The sequence below is a fragment of the Oryctolagus cuniculus genome, chromosome 20 (assembly GCF_051225735.1).
Source record: "Oryctolagus cuniculus isolate XC-2025 breed Fujian yellow rabbit chromosome 20, ASM5122573v1, whole genome shotgun sequence".
NCBI lineage: Eukaryota > Metazoa > Chordata > Mammalia > Lagomorpha > Leporidae > Oryctolagus > Oryctolagus cuniculus.
The window spans coordinates 13,258,118-13,281,325 of record NC_142886.1 but is presented as its reverse complement, the minus strand read 5'-3'; the positions used below and the strand labels follow the sequence as shown (position 1 = coordinate 13,281,325).

At 47.8% G+C, this 23,208-nt stretch overlaps 2 long non-coding RNA genes across 3 annotated transcripts; one reads left to right on the top strand and one right to left on the bottom strand.

The window, feature by feature from the left end:
* Positions 1-1,070: 1,070 nt before the first annotated feature.
* On the top strand, positions 1,071-4,407 carry LOC149120062 (uncharacterized). Its single transcript, XR_016226763.1, has 3 exons — positions 1,071-1,264; positions 2,351-2,502; positions 4,062-4,407. It is a non-coding gene; the product is annotated as an uncharacterized LOC149120062 (long non-coding RNA).
* Positions 4,408-6,377: 1,970 nt separating this feature from the next.
* LOC103351648 (uncharacterized) lies at positions 6,378-23,084 on the bottom strand. 2 transcript variants are annotated; one of them, XR_016226762.1, is made up of 3 exons: positions 22,945-23,084; positions 11,701-11,808; positions 6,378-6,747 (listed from the first exon to the last, which is right to left on the bottom strand). It is a non-coding gene; the product is annotated as an uncharacterized LOC103351648 (long non-coding RNA). The 2 variants fall into 2 exon arrangements; XR_016226761.1 differs by lacking the exons at positions 6,378-6,747; positions 11,701-11,808 and adding an exon at positions 22,253-22,570 and having other exon boundaries at positions 22,945-23,083.
* Positions 23,085-23,208: the final 124 nt, after the last annotated feature.

The following is a 23,208-nucleotide window of genomic DNA, read 5'->3' as shown; positions in this document are numbered from 1 at the left end:
AGAAGGCGCTCACTCTCAGAATTCAACTCTGCGCCTGCACGGCCCTAAGAGGGTGCGCCTCTTTAAATCTGTGTACCTGCCTGGCTTCACCCTACTTGGGTCTGTTAGAAGACCCAGGATGGTGGCTGGTGCCATGGTGTAGTGGGTTAAGCCTCCTCCTGCGGTGCCGGCATCCTAATCCCATTTGGGTGCCAGCTGGAATTCCAGCTGCTCCACTTCCAATCCAGCTCCCTGCTATGGCCTGAGAAAGCAGAGCAGATGCTCCAAGTGCTTGGGTCCCTGCACCCGTGTGGGAGACCCGGAGGAAACTCCTGGCTCCTAGCTTCAGATCGGCCCAGCTCTGGCTGTTGCCACCATTCAGGGAGTGCATCAGCAGATAGATCTCTGCCTCTCTAATAAATCTTATTTAAAAAAAAAAAAAAAAAAAGGAAAGAAAGAACAAAGAAGACCCAGGTTGGTTCAGGTTGTGAAGGAGAACTTGCAGGGGACTCCTGAGCAGCCTTGGGTCCCTGCCGTATTTTTCCTTTAGAAGGAAATGTCAACTTGTCCCAGCAGTGAACATGAACTCCGGCCCATAGGCGCGAGTCAGGACGGGCTTTCCCAGGCCAGGCTTTGCTGAAATGTCAACTCGCAGCAGGCTCCGGTTTCCTGCAGACGGCCTCTCGTAAACATTCAAAAAGGCTTGGGAACCAGTTTTCTCAGTGAGGCTGGTGACGTTTGAGTAGCTCCTAATCCCTGGCCTCCTATAGGTTCTGTTTCCCACTCATGCATGGGTTTACATTTCAGCCAAACGCAAGGAGAGTGTTAGGTTTCCCTCGTTTGTGGGTTCTCACCCTCGCTCCTCCTCCCCCTTCTCTGATTTCTGCCCTTTCTTGTCAATGTTTTCCGTCCCCTCGCTGGCAGCCTGGTCAGACAGGCACATCATTAATTCCTGTCCCTTGGGACAGCTTGCCCGGCAGCGGCCAAGGCCAGCCCTGGGAGGCAACTCCAAGAGCCCAGCCGTGGCTTCCTTCCCTGGCCTCGGAGTTCCGTGATGTCATTAGCATTCTGCCCTGGCTGCGTCCCAGATCGCTGCCTGTATTAAAATGCTCGGGAGAGAAACTCTGTACTTTTCCAGTGCTGGGAAAAACATGGCAGGGTTGGTGGGAGCGCCTCGCGCAGCTGGAATCGACTACTTTCTATTGTGATAACTGTGCAGAGGAAGATTTGGAAGAGAAAATCCAAGGGAAGGGTCTGTTCAGGCAGCGTGTGTGGCAAGTTCCTGGTAATAGGATCGTGGGGTTGTTGGGGTGTCTCTCACACGGCTACACAGTCCCTGTTTAGTTCCATATAAATGGGATTTTTAAAAAGTGAAGTCATTGTAAGTGCACAGACTGCTACATAAAGGCGGCCTGGGGTGAGTCACTTGGTGCGGGAACTATCTTGGTGCAGTGCACAGCAGCCTTTCCCATGCCAACTCTGGTCTTTGCTATAAGGCAGAGGTTGTCACGGGCTGCTGCCTCTCCTAACGGCCGCAGCTGTCCTCACGCTCCCAAACCCGCCTGTGCGTGATGTTTTCCCAGGCACCTGCCTGGTGCCGTGGGGATTTTCAACCCAGAAAAGCATCCCCTTGGGTGTCCCTACCTGACTCCTCCCAGCCCACCTCTACAGGGGCATGAGTGGACACAAGTGGACAGCGGAAGAGAGTGCAGACTGCCGAGGGCAGCGCGGCCGGCATGGTGGTGTGGCGGTTAGAAGCATGTGCTCTGTGGCTCTGCTGGGTGATTCCTGAAGCCTCAGTATCCTCATCTGTAGAATGGGGTGATGACAATAGCACCAACTTTAGGGTTATTGTGATGGCTAAGAGAGGATGAGCAACGGGCACATAATAATTACTGGAAAAGCATTAGCCATCTTTAAAAAATTGTTTATTTTACAAGTTATTTGAAACGCAAAGAGACAGAGACAGACAAGATCTTCCCTCTGCTGGTTCACTCCCTAATGCCCACAAGTGCTGAGGCTGAGCCAGGCTGATGCCAGGAGCCAGGAGCTCAACCTGCGTCTAGCACTTGGGAGAGATGTGTGCCATCACTGTTCCTTCCCAGGGTGCACTTGGGCAGGGAGCTGGAATCAGATGTGGAGCTGGGACTCGAACCCAGGCACTCTGGTATTGGATGTCCCAAGGCATCGATACCACTGCAGCACACACCTGTGCATTGCTAGCTGTTGTGAACTGGCCTGGGCTAGTTAGGCTATAGCACAAACATATAGTCCCAGTTCCTCTCTGTTAGGCTATAGCACAAACAGGAAGACCCAGGGTGCTAACCTCCACCGAGAGCTGATGGTCTCTAACCTTATTCCCACTTCCCAGGGAAGGAACAAGAACCCAGAAAGGTGAAGCAATTTTCCTGCAGTCACACAACAGATAAGGGACAAAGCAGACATCTGAAGCTTGTCCTGTCTGCTCTCTCCTGCTGTGTCCTGGGCCAGAGCAAACTACAGCCGGAAGGAGACTCGTCACAGGTCAGTAGGTGTGTTTGGATTAATTCCACTTGGAGGGAGATTTGGATTTGGAAGTCAAGTTGGTTCAGGATGTGATTTAAAGACAGGAGGAGGAGGAAACTGCGTGCTGATATTCTGGATGCAAAGGAGAACAAGGCTGGGGGGGGGGGTGCGGTAAACAGAAACAATGACAATGACAATAAACCCCCACCGGGTGTTAGGATTTAGGTATGAAAAATGCACCTCAGAGCCCTCAGCAAATCAGGATTCACTTGGCCCAGGAAGATCTGAGAGTTCACGAAATCCTAGCTCTCAGTGAGGTGGGCAGTGTCACCCAGTGGGGCGGGGGCAGCCGGACGCCCACCGCACAGAACGGTTGTCTTCTTACTTATTGACTTTCTCTGGTGGGGCCCTGGAGCCAGCGCCAAGTCTGTATTCTCTGTTCTCCTTAGTAGGCAGCTTTGGCCCATGAGTAGAAGCAGAAGTTGTTGGGTTAGACTTCCCCAGAGGCTGCTTTAAAAGGGTAAAGGCTGCTCCCATGGGGTTTTTCTTGCTGTTTCCCCTCCTTCCCGCTTCCTGCTCCTTGTCTGGAGCAGACAGGTCGCTAAGGCTCCAGTGCACTCCCGCCCGTGACCTTGAGACGGGAAGCCATGAGGTACAGATGGCAGCAGAAGGGCAGAGCGGGTCCATGATGGCCCCGGCCTGCAGTACCAGCCCTGGACCGCCTGCCTCCAGTCTTGTTTGGTTGAATGAAAGGAAAGCAACTCCTCTTCCTTGAGCCTGTGTTATTTCTGGCTATTGTTTTTTGCATCTCACTGCTACCATAAGGGCCTGAGGCTGTCAGGACGTGGTGCTGGGAGCTAACTCCCTAACCTACATTTGCAACCACAACCTTACAATGTTGGGGCAAGCCTGTGGTTCCGGGACAGCCGAATAACTTGAAATTCTAATCCCCTTCCTGGCAACTCTTTGGCCCCAGGATCCAGCACACAGGCCTGTACTCAGTGGCGCTCAGCAAGGGTGCACTCCTGCCCCTGAGTAATGGCACTCTCATTCATTTCCCCAGGGAACTGTGTGCCTGCGGGCTTCAGACGGTCCTTCCCTCTCAGATTTCTCCAGGCCAGCCTCAAGATGAGCCCTGTGAGAACCTGAAGGGTTTTGAAACACCAAGAGAAAGAAAAGAACACTTTGGAAATGACAGATTAAAAATTTAAAGAACTGGACCTAGAGCCTCATTTAATTAAGTAGGAGTTTTACTGGTTAGCAAAATAACCAATATAATTTTGTAAATAATTGAACCCATTCAGAAAGGTTGAGTGGCCCAGGTCCTCTCATAACCCCCACTATAGAACAGCTTGGTAAATATTTTTTTAATGCTTTATACCCGTAGAAACCACATTAAATATATAGGATCATCACAATGAGTTCATGAGGTACCTACCAGGCTACCTCAGAAATTCCATAGAAAAATAACATTAAAAGGCCAGCACTGTGGTGTAGCAGGTTAAAGCCCCGGCCTACAGCACTGGCATCCCATACGGGTGTTGGTTTGAGTCCCAGCTGTTCCACTTCTGATCCAGCTCCCAGGTAATGCGCCTGGGAAAGCAGTAGAAGATGGCCCAAGTCCTTGGGGCCCTGCACCCACAGGGGAGACCTGGAAGAAGCTCCTGGCTCCTGGCTTCAGATCAGTTCAACTCCGGCTGCTGTGGCCCTTGGGGAGTGAATCAGCAGATGAAAGACCTCTCTCTCTCTGTAACTATCAAATAAATAAAATCTTAAAAAAAAAAAAAAAGCTTCTTTGAGTGCAAAAAAACTGAAATCCATGCACAGTTTTTGTGTCATACACATTTTCCATGAACTTTTTGAAGGCTCCTTAATATGTATGTATTTCAAAAATGTTTTGTATCAAAATAAACATCTTTTAATCCCATTATCTCACAAACTTTTTGAAGCAAGCTTGTATATATTATTTTGCAACTTTTTTTTTTTCACTTAACATCCTATCTTGGACAGTTCCCTGCATTTGTGCATTTACATATTTACTTGTTTCTATTTAAGGGGGCAGACCAGCCTTGTGCCCCTCCCCTCCCCCACCCCCTTTCTCCAGTGCCGGATGTAGCCTTGACCTCTGCTTAGTAAGGAGCCCTCAGGTGTTCGCCTGGGGTGGTTGATGAGGACAGCAGAGATTAACCGCAGTGGCCCTCGCCCTGCAGTACTGGAACAGTCAGATGGAGCAGGCAAACTGACAGGGGTCCAGTTCTAGAAAGAAAAATATTCTGGGATCAGTGTTGCCGCTCCATGAAGCTCAGAGTAGGGCCTCTGAAGATGACCCCTGGGCACCTTCCTCACAGCTGCAGGTACTGTTGCTGCCCTTGGGGGAGGGGTGGGGAGGCCGCCTGAGAAGCAGGGATTGCTCCACAATCCCACAGAAAAGCAGGCTTTTGGTTGGCCATTGGAGGCACTCACTGTTCTGTACTCAGGTTCCAGGTATTGGAGAGGAAGTGATAAAAAAAAAAAAAAAAAACCACCCACAGGTGTGGCCTCTGCCCCAGGAGGGGTAGGTTAGATGGGGAGATAAATGATAGAAGCCTCAATCTCACGCTCCCCAACCCCATCAACAGCCAGGCAGCTGCTATCAGCATGGGCAGCCGACTGGCTCCACCAGGAAGACTCTGGGGAGGATGTGAGTCAGTCATCAGGCAGGGCTTTAAAAGGAGGAAGGAGGCCCAGAGGCCAGAGTGCAACTGGCCCCAGGGGTACAGACCTGGGGCAGAGGTGCAGGCTGTGTGGTGGAAGAAATCAGCAAGGGGATTAATTCAGGTCGGAAGGAGAGTTCCGGGTGGAATGCAAGAAGCCTGGGAAATGATGGACGAGGAGATTGGCTGGGATAGATTAGCAGCAGGGAGCAGCCAGTGCTTTGGGGCAGAGGCACCCCTGGGGGCAAGCCAGGCAGTCAGTAGCTGCACCTGCTGGGCCCCTGCAACTCCCCCAGGGAATTCCCCAGCCCCTGTCTGAGACAGATTGGGTAACATGCAGCCAGTATAGTTTCACTGGCAAAGTGGTTCAGGATTTTCTAGCCGTCTAGTTGACTCAACTAGAATGCCTCCCGCCAAGATGGCATTAAAAAGCTGGGCCTGGCTTCCGGGCCACGTGTTAGTACCCCTGAGCCAGAGACAGGAGGATCACCGGGGTCAGACAGCGTTGGGAAACGAGGGAGTTGCAGGCCCATGGGGAGCTTGGGGCTCTCAGCAGCAGCAGGATATGGTCAAGAAGTGACTGTGGGATCTGTGCTTGGGTGACACTAGGGAGTGAGATGCTGCACTGGGTCGGCCATTATCAGGAAACAGGAGTAATAATACATGGGTATAATTCTCCAAGAAGTTCACGGAGGTAGGCATTTGGTGCAGGGGTTAAGATGTCACCCGGGATGCCTGCATTCCCTATTGGAGTGTCTGGTTTGAACCCTGGCTCAGCACGGTTTCCAGCTTCCTGCTAATGTGTACCTTCAGGAGCAGCAGATGATGGCTCAAGTACTTAGACCCCTGCCACTACTCGGGAGATCTGCCTTGCGTTCTGAACTCCTGGCTTCGGCCTGGTCCCGCACTGCCTGTTGTGGTCATTTTGGGAGTAGATCAACAGATGCAAGTTCTCTCTCTCTCTCTCTCTCTCTCTGTTTCCCTCTCAAATAAAATGAAAATAAACAAAAAAACAAAAAAATTTCATGGAAAATGGAGATAAAAGACGTTTACTTTGGTGCAGAAACAATTCTGAAATTCGTAGTTTGTTCAAAATGTGCATTTTTCACACTTTTGAAAGACCCCACAAATGCATGGATTTCAGATTTTTTTTGCAGCAAAATGAACTTCTTTAATTTTCCATGAACTTTTTTTTTTTTACAGCCCCTCACAAAACTGGACATCCTAATGATTCCTACTTAGAAGGCAGAAGGAATAAAATGAGACCAAACCCATAATTAATAAAGAAACAGAAGTCTCTCAGAAGAGCCGGGGAAGGGACCTCTTTGGATGTTCCTGTGGTTTGGACGGCGTTCTTATTTTTGTCTGGCTCCAGACATGGCTCTGGCGTAATCTTTTGTTTGGCTGCATCTCGGTCCCGCGTGGCGGCCTTGTCTGATGCTGGTGTTCTAGGGACATACTTCTGCACCAGAGGAACATGCCAGGGCCTGGATGTGAGTGCCAGCCTAGAGGCTGGCCCTCAGGGTAGCTTCGCTCTTTCTCAGTAACAAACTGAAGGCAGCCAGGAATCCTGCAGAGAAAAGACCCTGAAGGTTTGCTGGAGGCCTGGAGGGCTAGACAAGGCCAGGTGTGTCTGTTCTGAGGCCGCCCTCAGTCTGTGCGCACATTCAGCCAGTGCTTCTTAAATGGCTGACTGACACGCCCAGGCCCTGGGGAGCCGTGAGCTAGACCATCCTCGTGGTGATGTGCTGTAACTCGGCCGCTGGTTTAGGTCTGTGTGAGCTGGAAGGCCCTGCAAACCCACGATGTAATGCCATCCTTCTACCTGTCCATCAAAACGGCCCCTTTCTGGGATGTACCTGCTTCATCCAGAATCTAAAGGTGGGGATTTTTGGACGCTGGCCACCACCCTGCACCTCATTAAAGAGGCCAACATTGGGAGAAACTCTCTCTTCCTTCCTCCCACCCCCTCACCCTGCCATCCCACCCCCACGGACCACGGCTGCTCAGTCAGGAGCCTGGACTGCAATGAACACACCCACATCCATGTCAGTGGAGGGTGCATTTTAGGGAGGTATACAGACAGTATGAGTGCACACCACAGAAGGTGGTCTCAGAAAGCCCCAGGTGTTCCAGAGACAACAGAAGTCATTGACACAGGAGAGAATGGTCGGTAGGGGGCGCTTGGGGGAGGTGGTCAGGTCAATGCCGTGGGGGAGGGGGGTTCCACGGGGAGAGAACTTCCAAGCAGAGGAAGCAGGGAGTGCCAGGGCTTCTAGTGAGTCCACCTGCAGTGCCAGGAAGGAGAAATGGACGGAGGAGGTCACAGCGGGCGGTGAGTCTGCAATATCCCAGTGTCCTAGGAGGCCAACGGAAGACCTGAGTGGGAGTAGGCATCTCCCTGGGATGGCAGAGGCTTGCAGCCTGCTGTCCCCTCTCAGATTCCTAGGCCTGGGTCTTGGGTACGCCAGAAGTAGTCTGATTTTCTCCTCACTTGCTGAGACCAATCGTTGCCAGGAATGGAGTATTAGCATCCTAGCACCGCTACAACAAATGAGCACGACGTAGGAGCTTAAGCCAGCACAAATCTGTTCCTTGGTGGTGCTGTAGGTCAGAAACCCTGACATCAAGGTGTTGGAGGGCTGCACATGGAGGCCGTAGGGAAGTCTGCTTCTTCACCTGTCCCTGCCTCCAGAGGCCACCTAGGCTTGTGGGACCTTCTCTATCCTCAAAGTTGTCAGCCTGGGGCCAACGCTGTGGTGCAGTGGGTTAATCCCCCTCCTGTGGCACTGGCATCCCATATGGATGCCAGTTCGAGTCTTGGCTGTTCCACTTCTGATTCAGCTCTCTGCTATGGCCTGGAAAAGCAGTGGAAGATGGCTTAAATGCACCTGCATGGGAGACCAGGAAGAAGCTTCTGGCTCCTGGCTTTGGATCAGTTCAGCTCCAGCTGTTGTGGCCCTTTGAAGAGTAAGCTAGCAGACAGAAGACCTTTGTCTCTGTCTCTCCCTCTCACTGTCTGTAACTCTGTCAAATAAAATAAAATCTTAAGAAAAAGAAGAACACAAAAAAGCTGCCAGTCGTCCATCTCCAAGTCAATCCATCAGGTTGTCTCTGACCTGTGCTTCCATCATCTTACCTCATTTTCTAACTCTGAGCCTTGTAATCACTTTGGGTCCGCACAAGTAATTCAGGATAATCTCCCTATCTCAGGGTTTATAAATTAATTGTAGCTGTAAAGACCTTTTTCATGGATATAAGGCCACACAGTCATGGGTTTGGGGGACTGAGACTTGGGTACTGGCCAGGAGCCGTTCTACCATGGGGGGGTCACATGGAGAGTGAGAACTCAAATGTGTCCCAAGCCATTGTACTAATTAGATGTGTGTTTATTTTTTGGGTTCTTAAAAATATTTATTTTACTTATTGTGAAAGGCAGAGCTACAGAGAAAAGTAGAGACTGAGAGAGAGGTCTGGTTCACTCCAAATGGCCCCAATGACCAAGGCTGGGCCAGGCTGAAGCCAGGAGCCAGGAGCTTCTTTTGGGTCTCCCATGTTGGTGCAGGGGCCCAAGGAGTTGGGCCATGCTCCACTGCTTTCCCAGGTGCATTAGCTGGGAAAGTGGAGCAGCCGGGACTGGAACCGGCACCCATATGTGATGCTGGCGGTGCAGGCCTGGGCTTTAACCCCCTGAGCCAAAGTGCCAGCCCCTAGAAGTGCTGTTTAACACAGGGAGTCGCTTATTTACCTGTGAAAGTGACATGAATACTTGCTTCACCTACCTCAGAAGTAATTTTATCCATAAGGTGATGCAGCATACTTGGAAAAGTGTCATAAAACCTGAAGGATAATAATGATGCGTATGAAGCCTGTGAGACAGGAGCCCCCAAAGGGCTGTTATCTACTAACACAAAACAGTGAAGCTGAAACAGCCACGCTGGAGTCCTGCTCTCTGAAACATCTGCAGTGTGACCTTGGACAAGTAGCTTAGCCTTGGCGTTTCACTGTGTATAAAATTCCGAAGATGTTAACTTTCTCACCAAAGTGTCAGGGGGTTAAAATAGGTAACACAAGCAGGGATAATTTGTGAAATGGTACCCAAATGTTCTTTGTGAAGCATTCCATAGGCGGGTGTCTAAGTTTTCCTTACTGGATAGATGCACAACCTCTCCACGCCACAGGGGACGCCTATCAGACCTCGGCCAACAGGCTTTGAATCTCCAGTGTTTGCAGTAAGTGGAACACACACACACAAAGGAGGTGGTAAACAAGGGGCCTCTCCCATTCCTTCCCTCCTTGGCTACTGAGGGGCAAAGGGCAGCAAGAAGGACTCATAGCATCTAACATGGTTATTCAGAAAAATCAAAGACTGTTGCTGGCTGTCCATGGCCCTGGGTGTTGGAAGCATCTGAGGAGTGAACTAGGAGATGTGACATTCTCTCCCTCTCTCTCTGCCTTTCAAATAAACTAAAATAGCTAATTGTTAAAAAATATATTGTTTATTTAAGAGGTAGAGTCACAGAGAGGGGGAGAGACAAAGAGAAAGGTCTTTTATCCACTGGTTCACTCCCTAAATGGCAATAATGGCTGGAGCTGGACTGATCCAAATCCAGGAGCCAGAAGCTTCTTCCAGGTCTTCCACGCGGGTGCAGGGGCCCAAGCACTTGGGCCATCTTCCACTGCATTCTGAGGCCATTGGCAGAGAGCTGGATCAGAAGCGGAGCAGCCAGGACTCGAACTGGCACCCATAGGAGATGCTGGCACCACAGGCAGAGGCTTAGCCCACTGTGCCACAGCGCCAGCCCCATACATAGCCAAATTTTACAAAGAAAAATGGAAACTAGATCTGTTGAGAGTAGAGTAGCTTCTTGCAGTGGAGAGGTTTAGGAAGAGGCTGACTTTGTTTTGTAGCATCATCTCTGGTCATATTTAAGACATTAAAGGGACCGGCGCCATGGCTCACTTGGTTAATCCTCCGCCTGGGGTGCCGGCATCCCATATGGGTACCGGATTCTAGTCCCGGTTGCTCCTCTTCTAGTCCAGCTCTCTGCTGTGGCCCGGGAGGGCAGTGGAGGATGGCCCAAGTGTTGGGTGCCTGCACCCGCATGGGAGACCAGGAGAAGCACCTGGCTCCTGGCTTCGGATCAGCACAGCGCTGGCCGTAGCGGCCATTTGGGGGGTGAACCAACAGAAGAAAGACCTTTCTCTCTCTCTGTCTATAACTCTACCTGTCAAATAATAATAATAATAAAAGACATTAAAATACCTTGTTCGTGAACCACCCTGTTGATTTTTTCAGACTCTACTGTGTAGTCATGTGTGGGCAGGAAATATCTGCAGAGCCACAGATCTTATTCATTCATTTCTCAGCATATGGCTTCCAATTATGTGCTAGATGCCATCCTTGGTGCTGGGGACAGACACAGCGGAAGGCAGACTTCCCTGTCCTCGAGAAGCTTATTGTCTAGTTGAGAAGGTGACCACAAATCAAACACTCTCAACAACCCACACATGAATCTAAAATTATAGCTGAAACTCCTCAAGTCAAGGTTTGTGGTGCTATGGGAGCTCGCCACGGGGCCTGAACTCGGCCGCTGAAAAGAAACGGCTGAGCTGAGCTCTGAAGGCTGAGCAGGTGTATTTAAGGGAACAGCCTTCTAGGCCCTGAACAGCACGTGCAAAGCCGAAGATGAAGCATGGAACATTCCAAGAGGCGGCCAGTGAGTCTGGGCTCTGGAAGGGACAGACAGTGGCTGGGATACTGGCGAGGCGGGCAGGGAATTCTGACTACACAGGTCTGACTACGTGGCCAGGCACGGGACTAACCAGGTCAGGGCATGATGTTTCCCCCAGTTCAAGGTTTCCGTTAAGATTTTAAGGTTCCTTGGAGAATCCTATCATTGCATATTTATAGCCTGAAGGTCCTTTCAGTATCTAGTAAATGATCAACATGCTTCCCACAGGGTAAAAAGCACATTCAGTCTCCTTGTGGAGGTACATTTAGCATGCTCAGGTTGGTCCTGGGCCTCCATACCTGGCCCTGTAAGGATGCTCCCAGAGGGGACGCAAAGACCAGACTGGTACCATGGGAGGTCACCAACAGCAGCTCACGCCCCTCTCTGCTGCTTTCCCAGGCACCTCACACCCAGGGGCACACTGGATTCCCACAGAGTAGCTGTGCAATAGGGAGAGCCCCCAGACAGTGGGGAAATGGTGACTTGCCCCAGGGCCATAGTGATAAGGGGGGATCCTTGGTTCCAGATAAAAATGGTTCTCCCCACGGGCCACAGCTGAATCACATTTCCCACTGTCTTTGGTCCCCTTAAACAAATCACAGAACCCTAGCATCCTCAAAGTTGGAGGGGGCACTTTAACTTCCGTCAACTCGCTCAGCTCTATCCGCTGGCAACTGCAGGGCACTTGAATATTTTGAGAAGCAGAATATTTCCAAAAAAGACTGAAAGTGTGATTTTCCACTGAGGGAAGAGAGAAGCCATTAGTGTGGCCGCTCCTTGTGACTCACCCTTGGCTGTTAGCACCAGTGCTGTAACGGAAAGACGCTGTCCCGTCACTAATTTGCTGTGACCTTGGAAGGCAGACCATTTTACCTTAGGTACCCTCTGTTTTCTAGCTGCAAAATAAAAATGTAAAGGACTACAACTAATGCTGACAAGTTCATCCTACCTCATAGCAACACACACATGCACACACACACACACATGGGTGCACACAGAATTGAAATGAAAGTTCCAACAGTCTATACTAAGGTTTCTCTTGGAATGAATGCCATTTCCTATTCTATACATCAAAAAAGCTCTTTGTAACCCGGAAACATATCTGACCACTCACTAAAATCCGAAGTCCTCAGGTTGACCAGCACCAGCTGGACACTCTCTGGGACCTTCCAGCTGTGGATCTCTGGAAGTCCCTTGGGGCTTCTTCTAGGAACACAAATGTCCAGGCCTCCCCTTGCGTGGCAGATGCAGGCAAGACAAGGAGGCTGACATTATTAATCCTGGGGCCTCTCATATGCCTATCAGTTACATGGCCATTTCTCCCTGCTGGAGTCAAGAAAGCATCGAGGCCATTGTCGCACTCAATAGGCTAATCCTCTGCCTTCGGTGCCGGCACACCGGGTTCTAGTCTTGGTTGGGCGCCAGATTCTGTCCCGGTTGCCCCTCTTCCAGGCCAGCTCTCTGCTGTGGCCCGGGAGTGCAGTGGAGGATGGCCCAAGTGCTTGGGCCCTGCACCCCATGGGAGACCAGGATAAGTACCTGGCTCCTGGCTTCGGATCAGTGCGGTGCGCAGCGCGCCGGCCACAGCAGCCATTGGAGGGCGAACCAACAGAAGGAAGACCTTTCTCTCTGTCTCTCTCTGTCACTGTCCACTCTGCCTGTCAAACAAAAAAAAAAAAGCACTGAACACACCTTCTGATGGCAGTCAGCTTGAGGCTATGAGACAAAGGTCTACACTCACAGTCAATCTGTAGGTTAGAGAACCTGGCCAGTCTCTGCTAGTTCCCCCATGACCCCCACACATCACATATACCATGTACATATGTACCACATACCTCACCCGTGTACCTAGCCACATGTGATTATCCACCCACACTCACCACACATGCTACATACACAGATCCTCAGCATATCCCACACATGCACATAAATCACACATGCTCCATACCCACACCACATGCAGACCCATGCACGTAGACCTCACACCTGCTTTACACACACATAAAGAGGGGACCTAAAAAGTTCATGGGAGGTGGCATAGCAGGTTAAGCCTCTGCCTGTGGCGCTGGCATCCCACATGGGTGCCAATTCATGTCCCGGCTGCTCCTCTTCTGATCCAGCTCTCTGCTTACAGCCTGGAAAAGCAGTAGAAGATGGCCCACGTGCTTGGGCCCTGCACCCATGTGGGAGACCCTTCTCCTGAAGCTCCTGGACCTTGGCTTTGCATTGGCCCAGTTCCAGCCATTGCAGCCATTTGGGAAGTGAACCAGCAGATGGAAGACCTGTCTCTGTCTCTGTCTCTGCCTCTCTCTCTCTCTCTCTCTCTCTCTGTAACTCTGCCTCTCAAATAAATACAAAAATACCATGGGAAACGGAGCTTAAAAATGGAGTTTAAAAAAACTTGATTTTGATGCAAAAAAACTTTAAGTTCTTGCAGTTTTTTTTTTTTACAACATGTGGGAAAAAATCTGTATACTTTTTTAAACTCTCTCATATACACCACGTATTCATACTACATCCTCTGCATACCATACAACATGCACATGTGTACACACACACACACACACACACACACTCAACTCCTGCGAGTCTCAGAACTTGGCGGTTATAAAACAAGAATAAAATCTGGAGGTGAATGAATCAGAGAGAAATAATTTCATCTATGGTGTCTCCTCACTCCTACTAGACCAGAGTTCCAGAGAGTCCTTTTCAAGAGCTTGGAAAACGTGCATAAAAGTGTGCCAGTAATTCAGCAACGGCAGTGTTGAAACACTTTGCTTTTACATTTTTATTTATTTTTCTGAGAGACGCAGAGAGTTCCCATTCACTGGTTTGCTCCCCAAGTGCCCACAGCGTTCTGAGGAACTGAAACTGGGAGCCAGGAATTCATTCCAGGCCTCTCACTTGGGTGACAGGAACTCAAGCACTTGAGCTATCACAGTTATTTGCCAGGCTCCATAGCGTCAGGAGCCTAAACTGAGAATTGAACCTAGACACTGATATGGGATTCGGGCATCTTAAAAAGTATCTTAACCACTAGGTCAAAAGTTATCCCAAAGCACTTCGTTTTTTAAAAATTATACTCTATTAAAAAACATCACATAATACTAGGAGCAGGCATTTAGCTCAGCAGTTTAAGTGTCCACCTCCACTTTGGAGTGCCTGCACCTGACTCTGCTTGCAGCTGCTGACTCCAGCTTCCCGCCAATGCGGACTCTGGGAGGTAGTGGTGACGGCTCAAATGACTGGGTTCCTGCCACCCATAGGGAGACCTGGATTGAGCCCCTGGCCCCTGGCTTCGTCTCAGCCCAGCCCTGGCTGTTGCAGGAAAGTAGGATTGCTATTTTCTCTCTTTCTCTTTCACTGTCTCCCAAAAACATTTTAATAAGTAAAATAATATTACCATGATATTTCAATGATAATTTATTTAAATTTAATCAAACTCATTTTATGAGAGCTTATTTTTAATGCAATATTGCCTGCTAACACCTAGTTGTATATCGTATAGTTAATATTTATATCTTTATAAATATACACATTGGCTTCATGTTTTGAAACAGGTTTGTATTGTGTGCTGTGAATGTCTGCTTTTGAAAAGAAGTGCACGTGTTATCTCATGATGCTTTAAATGTTCTGAATACTGAATATTTAAAATCATCATAACACTGTCAATTCCAGTACTGCGTTAGTTAGTAAGTAAACGTCAGAACCCTGGAGTTGCCATTTGGCCGTGGAGTCACCATCACCTGCAGGGAGCCAGAGGAGACTCTCACTCCAGTGCTCCCCGTGATTCTGAAGCTGCCTTCAGGGCCTTGCACAGAGCTTGGCCTCTCACCAGCTCTCAGGAAGTGTCAGAGAGAGTGAGGAGGCAAGAGGAAGGGAGAAGAAAAAGAGAAAAAGGAGAGAGAGGGGGAAAGCAGAGGATGCAAGGGGGGAGAGAAGCCTGGTGGTGGAGTGGATAGAATGAGACAGACAAGGCATTCCTAGAGAAATGGAATTGAAAGATCATTTTATTGTGGTGTGAAAAAATTAGAATCCATGCATAATTTTTTCATACTAGTCACTTCCCATGAACATTTTGAAGCTATCTCATATGCATCGATTTATACATTTTTCTAGCTGAAAATAACACATTTTAATTCCATTCTCCATAGGCTTGTTGAAATACTCTCATACAATCATACCTTGTTTTTTTAATTTTTTTTAAATTTTTATTTGACAGATAGAGTTAGACAGTGAGAGAGACAGACGGAGAGAAAGGTCTTCCTTCCGTTGGTTCACTCCCCAAATGGCCGCTATGGCCGGCGCTGCACTGATCCGAAGCCAGGAGCCAAGTGCTTCTCCTGGTCTCCCATGGGGTGCAGGGCCCAAGCACTTGGGCCATCCTCCACTGCACTCCCGGGCCACAGCAGAGAGCTGGACTAGAAGAGGAGCAACCAGGACAGAATCCGGTGCCTATATGGGATGCCTGCGCCACAGGCAGAGGATTAACTAAGGGAACCACGGCACCGGCCCCCAATCATACCTTGTTTAACCGCACTTTTGCTTTATTGCACTTCTTAGATATCGCATTTTAAAAAATATTTATTTATTCTAAAGGCAGGGAGGTAGAGAGAGAGAGAGAGAGAGAGAGAGAGAGAGAGAGAGAGACATCTTCCATGTACTGGTTCACTTCCCAAATAGCCATAACAGCCAGGGCTGAGTTAGGCCAATGCCAAGAGCTGGGAACTCCATTCAGGTCTCCCACAAGGTGGCAGGAACTCAAGTGCTTGAGCCATCATCCACTGCTTGTGGGAGCTGGATCAGAAGCACAGGAGCCAGGACTCAAACCACAGCTCTGATCTAGGGTGTGTGCACCCCAAGCAGCAGCTTAGCCTGCTAAGCCACAATGCCTTCTGCTCAGATACAGCTTTTTAATTTTTCCCCCAAATTGAAGGGTTGTGGCAACCCTGTGCTAAGCGAGCCCACGCACGCCATTTTTCCAGGAGCATGGGCTTGCTTCATGTCTTTGGGTCACATTTTGGTAACTGTTATGGTATTTCCCAGCTTTTCCTTATTGTGATATCTGCTATGGGGATCTATGATCAGGTAACCTTGGTGTTACTACTGTAATTGTTTTGGAGCATCACAAACCACATCCATGTAAGATGGTGAACTTGAGACCAGCACTGTGGCGCAGCAGGTTAAACTTCCGCCTGCAGTGCTGGCATCCCACATGGATGCTGGTTCAAGTCTCGGCTGCTGCACTTCTGATCTAGTTTCCTGCTAATGTGCCTAGGATAACAGTGGAGGAGGGCCCAAAGGCTTGGAGCTCTGAACCCACATGAAGACCCAGATGAAGCTCCTGGCTCCTGGCTTCAGATCAGCCCAGCTCTGGTCATGGTGGCCATTTGGGGAGTGAACTAGAGGATGGAAGACTTCTCCCTCTCTGCCTCTGTCTTTCCCTCTCTGTCTGCCTTTCAAATAAATAAATAAATCTTAAAAAACAAAAACAGTTACCTTAATCTATGAATGTGTGTGTTTTGACTGCTCCATTCACTGGCCACTTCCTACCCCTCTCCCTCTCAGGCCTTCCCACTCCTTGCAACACAACAATATTGAAATTAGGCCAATTAATAACCCTACTGTGTCCTACAAGTGTTCAAGTGAAAGTAAGAGTCCCACATCTTTCATTTTAACTCAAAAGCTAGATATGATTAAGCTTAGCGAGGAAGGCATGCCAAATAGTGGAAAGAGGTTGAAAGTTAGCTGTCTTGTGCCAGTTAGCCAAGGTGTGAATGCAAAGTAAAAATTCTTGAGAGAAATGAGAAGTGCTACACTAGGGAACACACAAATAATAAGAAAGCAAAATGGCCTTATTACTGATATGGAGAAAATTTTAGTGATCTGGATAGAAGAACAAACCATCTACAACATTCCCTTAAGCCAAAACCTACCCCAGAGCAAGGTTCTCGTTCTCTTTAATTCTAGGAAGGCTGAGAGAAGTGAGGAAGCTGCAGAAGAAAATCTGGAAGCTAGCAGAGGTTGACTCATAGGTTTAAGAGAAGAAGCAGTTTCCAAAACCCGAAAATGCAAGGTGCAACAGCAAGTACTGATGTAGGGGCTACAGCAAGTTATCTAAAAGCTCTGGCTGAGATCATGGACAAACATGGCTTCCATAACCAGCAGATTTTCAATACAGACAAAGCAGCCTTCTACAGGAAGGAGACACCATGTAGAATTTTCCTAACCAGAAAGAAGTCAAATGCAGACTTCAAAGTGTCAAAAGGACAGGCTGACTCTCTTGCTAGTGGCTAATGCAGCTGGTGACTTTAAGTTGAGCCTAATGCTCATTTGCCATTCAGAAAATCCGAGAGCCCTTAAGAATTAGATTAAATCTACTTGACCTGCCTCTATAAATGGAACAACAAAGACTGGATGACAGCTCGTCTACTTACAACACAGTTTAGTGACTATTTTAAGCCCACTGTTGAGACTACTGCTCAGGAAGAAAAAAAAAATCTTTTCCAAACATCACTGTTCATTAACAATGCACCTGGTAACCTGAGAACTCTGATGAAGATGTACAACGAGATTAATTTTGACAGTACAATGCTCATTTTGCAGCCCATAAATCATGGAGTAGTTTAGACCTTCAAGTCTTAATCACTTAAGAAATACATTTTGTAAGACTGCTGCTGCCATAGATCCTCTGATGGATCTGGGCAAACCCTGAAAACCTTCTGGAAAGAATTCACCATTCTAGGTGCCAGTAAGAACGTGCATGGATCGCAGACACAGGTCATATTAGCCACATTAACTGTTCAGAAGGAGTCAATTCCAACCCTCATGGATGACTTGGAGAGTTCAAGGCCAAGAGTAGAGGAAGTAACTGCAGATGTGGTGGAAATAGCAAGAGAGCTATAATGAGGGGTGGAGCCTGAAGATGGGAATGAATTACTGTTGTCTCATCTTTAACAGATGAGGAGTTGCTTCTTATGGATGAGCAAAGAGGTCTTGAGACGGAACCTACTCCTGGTGGGGAAGCTGTCAACATTGCTGGGAAACTTAAAGGACTGACATTGTTATATACACTTGGTTAATAAAGCAGTGTCAGGATTTGAGAGATTTAACTCCAATTTGCAAAGAAGTCACACTGTGGGTGAAATGCTAGGAGACAGCATCATTGCTACAAAGGAATCTTTCATTTATCTAAAGACAATTTACAGATAGAGAGAGGGAAAGAGAGAGAGAGAGAGAGAGAATCTTCTATCCACTGATTCACTTCCCATATGCCTGCAATAGCCAGAGCTGGGCTGGTCCAAAGCCAGGAGCCAGGAGCTTCTTCTGGATCTCTTGAGTGGGTACAGGAGCCCAGTGACTTGGGCCATACTCCACTGCTCTCCCAGGTGCACTAACAGGGAGCTGGATTGGAAGTGGAGCAGCCAGGTCTCAAACTGGTGCCCATATGGAATGCCAGTGCCTCAGGGGGTGGCTTTACCTGCTACACCACAATGCTACTCCCCTTGTTGTCTTATTTTAAGAAATTGTCAACCAGCACCGTGGCGCAGTAGGTTAATCTGCCTGCAATGCTGGCATCCCATTTGAATGCTGGTTCTAGTCCTGGCTGCTCCTTTTCTGATCTAGCTCTCTGCTGTGGCCTGGGAAAGCAGTAGAAGCGCTTGGGCCCCTGCACCCGCGTGGGAGACCTGGAAGAGACTCCTGGCTTCGGCTCCTGGCTCCTAACTTCAGATTGGCCCAGCTTCAGCCATTGCAGTCATTTGGGGAGTGAACCAGCAGATGGAAGACCTCTCTCTCTGTCTCTCCTCTCACTGTCTGTAACTCTACCTCTCAAATAAATAAATAAAATCTTAAAAAAAAAAAAAAGAAATTGTCCCAGCTTCCTCAGACTTCAGCAACCACCACCCTGGTCAGTCAGCAACTATCAATATTGGAGCGAGACCTTGACCAGCAAAAAGATTACAACTTACAGCAGGCTCAGATGGTCATTGGCACATTTTAGCTGTGAAATATTTTTCAGCTAAGGTATGTACACTGCTTTTTAGACATAATACTATTGTGAACTAAATGGACTATGGTATCATGTAAACATTACTTTTATAGGCACTGGGAAACCAAAAAATCCATGTGACTTGCTTGACTGAGGTATTTGCTTCATTGCAAATGATCTGGAACCAAATCTGCATTATTTCTGAGGCATGTCTACTTCTGCCTTGGACATCATTTCTCTGTGGAAAATGGAAATCAAAGACTATTTCCATGACAGATCTTGTTCTAAATATTGTTGCTGGAACCCCCTGGTGAAGTGGCAACTTGTGAGAAGTTCAATGGAAAATTCAGCTTTCCATCTGCAAGAGAGGAAGCAAATCTGGCTGGGACATTTGACAAGCATCGTAGCTCGGTCTTGGACATAACTCCTGGGTTCTCTTTACCATGGCAACAAACACTGTCATGGAACTATTTGCATTACTCATCTACAGTTGTTTTCTTTTCATCTCTAGAGATCATTTTTATGAGTTTTGGAAGGGTGGCTGGCTACAATTTTATTATTTCTTATAATAGTAAAAATGATATATGCTTATCATTTTTAATAAGATACAAATGAACATAAATAAGAAAGTCAAGATTGCCTACTATACAAAACATCCAGAGATGATAGTCATATTTGATGTTCAGATTCTTATACAAGCACACAGAAAAAATATATAATCAAGCTGGTGTTCCATTGCTTAATTTTTTTATTTCAATTAACATGTGGAGAACATCTTTGTCCATCTTTTAAATTATTGCATAGCTCTCCATTCCCCTTTGACAAATATTTAGCTTTGCCAGTGTGTTCTTATGATAAAGGACACACCAAAGAACATGCTGGTACAGGCATTTTGTGATTTCCTTAGGATAAATTCTTAGATGGGAACCTTGAAATGTGAGTATGTACATTTAAAAATTCTGTATCAATATGCCCAATTTCTCTCCTGAAAGTGGGCATCAACTGACATTCCTTTAAAGTGTGTCAAAGTGCCTTTTACCTCACACCCACATCAACACTAGTTATTATAATACTTTTTAAACATTTCCAGTGTTATAGGTTAAAGGTATTGTCATCTTTTACTTTAATTGGCATTTCATTTATGACTACACAGGTAAAATATCTTTATTGGACATTTGCACTTCTTTTTTTGTGTGTAATTTGGCTGACTGTGTTTCAAATCTATTTGAACTTTTCTTTGATTTCTGAGAGTTCTTCATAACTAAAAATGATTAACCCTTTGTTAATTCATGCTACAAACTGCTTTTTCAGATTTTCATAACTACAAGTAGTAAATGGTTTAGACATAATAGAAGCTTCAAGAGACCAACATATTGTTATCTTAGTGTTTCTTAACTACGGAAATCATGCTTAGAAAGGTATTCCTCATTCTAAAATTATATAATTTTACCTGTTTTTTTATGTGTTTTATTAAATATTTTATTTATTTGAAAGACAGTTATAGAGAGAGGTAGAGACAGAGAGGTCTTCCATCCACTGGTTCACTCCCCAGATGGCTGCAACAGCCGGAGCTGCGCAGATCCGAAGCCAGGAGCCAGGAGCTTCTTCCAGGTCTCCCACGTGGGTGCAGGGGCCCAAGGACTTGGGCCATCTTCTAGTGCTTTCTCAGGCCATAGCAGAGAGCTGGATCAGAAGAGGAGCAGCTGGGACTTGAACGGGTGCTCATATGGGATGTGTCGCTCCCCCTCTTCGTGGAGGAACGACACTAAACCCTGCCTAGGCTTCATATCCGAGTCACGGCACCATTATGTCGCTCCCCCTCTTCGTGGAGGAACGACACAGGACCCTGCGCTGTTCTTTCGTCTGCTCGGCCCTCCCCGGGTTTGCTGCTGGTTCTTCCCGGGTTGGCTACCGACCCTTCCACCTCCGTGGAAGGGCGGTTCCCCCTGCCACTTTCCCCACTTCCGCGGGGGAGCGGCACACCGCCGGCCGGCTCTCTCGGGGGCTGCTCAGGTGTTCCTTCAGATAGATGTTCCTCTTAGATGTTCCTCGTGCATGTTGTCTCTCTCCTCCTTTATAGTTCTCTTCCACCAATCCCAACTCTGCTACCCACACGCCGAGTACGCTGCTCTCCTCCAATCAGGAGCAGGTCCTACAGTTTATTGGTTGAACTGGAGGCAGCTGTGTAGAAGCTGATTCTCCCTTCTCAGCACCATATTGTGGGAGAGCAGATGCATAGAATAAGTCTTAATTCCAGTAACTTAGTCTAGTCCGAGTTGCTCCCCACAGGGATGTCAGCGTTTCAGGCCAGGGTGTTAACCCACTGCATCACAGCACCAGGCCATATAATGTTTTGTCTTTAATATTGAAATTTTTAAACTATTTGGAATTATTATTTTAAGTGCTGTTAATTAAGAACTCTAACTTTTCCCCTACTCTGTTAGGTGAGAACTCTACTTTTCCCCCTAATTTTTTTTTGAAGATTTATTTTATTTGAAAGGCAAAGTCACAAAGAGAAAGAAAAACAGAGAGAGCTCTTCCATCCACTAGTTCACTCCCCAGATGGCCTCAATGACTGGAGTTGAGTCAGGCTGAAGCCAGGAGCCAGGAGCGTCTTTCCAGTCTCCCTCGTGGTCGGTATGGGCCCAGGGTCTTGGGCTATCTTCCACTGCTTTCCCTTGTGCATGAGCAGGGAATGGTCGAAATGGAGCAGCCGGGACTAGAATTGGTCCCGGAATAAGCTCCTGGCTCCTGGTCCCAAATCAGCTCAGCTCCAGCCATTATGGCCATTTGGGGAAAGAACCAACGACGGAAGACCTCTCTGACTCTCCCTCTCTCTGTAACTCTGCCTCTCAAGTAAATAAATATTTTTTAAAAAAGAATTATCCATTATTTAAACCATCCACATTAAAAGTTCCTATTCAATAGACAGCTCAAGATTTTAGAATAACAGCTGCCACTTGTAACAGAAACAATTTATTTCCTTTGGAGGTGTGGTAGAAGAAATTTTTCCCTGGAGTCATACATTTTCATAAGGAGAAAGACCCAAAGACTTGTCTTCCAATCCTCTAGTTTTACAGGTGACTATGAGAAGTATTGAGGAGTGGGTGTTTAGCCTGGTGGATGAGGCTTTGTTTACGATGCCCACATTCCCCTCAAAATGCCTCCACACCTGGTTTGGGCTCTCGACTTCTGCTTCAGTGATGGCTCAGGTAATTGGGTTCCTGCAACTCATGTGGAAAACCTGGATTGAACTCCCACCTCCCAGTGTTGGTTCCCCCAGCGGTTGTGAGCATTTGGGAATGAAGCCCTGTTCCTGTTACTCTTTCTCTCTCTTCTTCTCAAATAAATAAGTTTTTTAAAGATTTATTTATTTGTTTGAAAGATGGCATGGTAGGAAGGGAGAGCTCTATCTTCCATCTGCTGGTTCACTCCTCAAACACTGGCAACATCCAAAGCTGGGCCAGTCCAGAGCCAGGAGCCAGGAACTCCATCTGGGGCTCCCAGGTGTGTGGCAGGGACTCAAGCACTTGGGCCATCATCTTCTTCCTCCCAGGTGCGTTAGCAGAAAACCTGACTCCAGGAGGAGTAGCCGGGACTTGTACTAGGGACTCTGATGTGGCTTGCGGGCATCCCCAGAGTCAGCTTAACCCACTGCAAAACAACACCTGCCCAATAAAGAAACCTTTTTAAATTTTTAAATCAGTTGATTTGTGTTCATGGTTAACTAGCCAAGCAGAGCTGAAGCCAGAACCAAGATTAGACCCAAAGCTAGTCTGCAAAGAAGATCAGAACCAAAGTATATTCTACTAAAACCCTGCTGTCTGAAGAGGGTTAAAGCGAGAGTTCATCAAGGTCAGCGAAAGCAGCATTAATCAAAGGACGACCCTCCGTGCTAGCTCGCCAGAATCTAAAAACTTCCAGAGAATCACACATTGAATATATGCATCAACGCATCACATTGTACCCCATAAATGCGGATGAGTAAAACCGTCCGTATTTAAAAGTCATACCACAAAACTAACCAACTAAATACACATACCTACAAGCTTTTGGGGAAATGAGAAGTTTCAGGAGCAGCGATTTGAGCGGGGAGTTAAATGCAGAGCAGCCCTTGACCCGAAATAAGTCTTCGGGGAGCTGAGAAGGAACAATGGCGGGCCTTCACCACCCCGAGTGCGCACGCGCACCTCCGAGTTTCCGGTGTGTCTCCCCTGGGCCCTGGCCCCTGCTGCTCTGGGAAAGGAAGGTCGCCCAGTGCGCAGGCGCACCTCCGAGTTTCCGGTGTGTCTCCCCTGGGCCCTGG